General features: G+C 35.6%; 1 long non-coding RNA gene across 1 annotated transcript; it reads right to left on the reverse strand.

The window, feature by feature from the left end:
* Window positions 1-110: 110 nt before the first annotated feature.
* Window positions 111-1,373, reverse strand: LOC107578416 (uncharacterized). Its single transcript, XR_001608344.1, has 3 exons — window positions 1,278-1,373; window positions 444-543; window positions 111-165 (listed from the first exon to the last, which is right to left on the reverse strand). It is a non-coding gene; the product is annotated as an uncharacterized lncRNA (long non-coding RNA).
* Between the last annotated feature and the right edge of the window lie 472 nt (window positions 1,374-1,845).

Genomic DNA, 1,845 nt, shown 5'->3' on the forward strand with positions numbered 1-1,845 from the left:
AAATAATGTTCTTTTTAGCAACATCATATGACCCCTTTAAATTCTTTTTAATATTTTCATCTTAAAACGTGTAATTACACTTTGTGTGTGTGTACTTGACTCACGTTTTCGCTGTGACATCCACATATTGTCCTGGACAGAAGTGAGCTGCATAGAGAGGAGTGCCTAGACAAAAAAATAAAATAAATAATAATAATACAAAACAGAAACACACACACACAAAAAACACAAGAAAAACAAAATACAAAACAGAAAAAAACACCCCCAAAAAAATAGAAAACAAAAACAGCAGTACATGACAAGAAAAAAACAAAACAACGAAAACACAAACATAAACATCAAAACAAGTTTTATTTACTCAAACATGAAAGTAGAGGTATACAGCTGAAATGACTTAATTCTTTATCTGGCGATAAGCAAAGAGTTTTGACGGGTGAAGTGACCTGGTTTGATGATGGCGTTGTCTGACACACAAAACGTGGTGAGTTTCTGTTTGGGAGGAACTCCTGCATTCCGGAAAACCTCTAAATATCCCCCTGGCCTCTGTGAGAAAGACAGATTAACTTTCAATTACTGCAAGTAATTTACTAACATATATAATCCTACAAAAGCAGAAAGGGAGAATGAAAAAAGAATACATTAAACCCAAACTGCTCTGCTGTGTTTTGGGAGTTGATTGACTGGCTCTAGAGAGACTGAAGGCTCAGATTGAAGGTCAGGACAACTGATAAATATACTTCAAGCAGCACTTTGTGGCAGCTGTCAAATATAGATGGAAGACACACAAATATACACACTAGCTTACTGCCAAAAAGGAAAAAAAGGGACACCGACCAAAGTTTTATTCATTACAAACTCCATAGAACAGTTTAGTTCAGCTCTTTCAAAAATCCTCTTTCTATCATGCTCACATCTGTCCATCACTGCTAGTCTTTTTTTTCCTAGCACCAATAGAGAAAGACAAGTGAGGAGAAGAATACAACGAGAAAAGTTGCACAAAAGACAAGTCGTCCTAGTTTTCCAATATAATTTCCCTTTACATGCACATACACACAAAGGTGACCTCTACAGCTACTGTGAGCTCAGTAATTTCTCTCCAGGAGCTCTTCAGGTCTTATTATACTCCCTCTCCAAAGAAGCAGAAAAGCTCTAGTCTATTATCCTGAGAGGTCAATGACTGACAGAAAGGTGAAGAGACAACGGTTTGTTATGAGGGGGAGAAAGTGTTTGGACAAGAGCAGTCTTATTGAAAAAGGTTAAAGTCAGATCTTACACACATGAAACGGAGAGACGTTTTTTCCACCCACAATCAGGGCTGCTGTGCATCCATTATACTCTTCCTTGGATAGATGTTTCACAACATGGCAGTCTTGCACCTGAGAGAGATATGGATGTGTTACTCTGTCTCTTATATTTGATTGAGATGCCATGGGAAGTTCAGCTTCCTGGAGCAAGCTTAGAAAAAATACCATGCTCAGGGACACCAACTCCATGGAGGCTGATTCTGGTGTTTTTACAGATCTTTAACTATGTTTAATCATGTTTCCATACCTCAGCAGTACAATATAATAGACTAGATTAATTGTATTTATCACTAATGCACCAATTCAGTATAATTTGGAGACTACAGTGAGATCTAGAGTTGTCACAACACGTTAAACATACCCTACTGGACAATATCAGTTAAAGAATCACAATATTGTTCTGAAATAAATTATTATTAATATTATGTGGCATATGAAGTGGCTCAATCAATTTATTAATTAAAATGTAAATATATAAATCACTTTGACAGGTTGTTATATATATATATATATATATAAAATAAAAAATTTGAATTGTTTT

The sequence above is a fragment of the Sinocyclocheilus grahami genome, unplaced genomic scaffold (assembly GCF_001515645.1).
Source record: "Sinocyclocheilus grahami isolate Dianchi unplaced genomic scaffold, SAMN03320097.WGS_v1.1 scaffold10090.1, whole genome shotgun sequence".
In the NCBI taxonomy this organism is placed as follows: domain Eukaryota; kingdom Metazoa; phylum Chordata; class Actinopteri; order Cypriniformes; family Cyprinidae; genus Sinocyclocheilus; species Sinocyclocheilus grahami.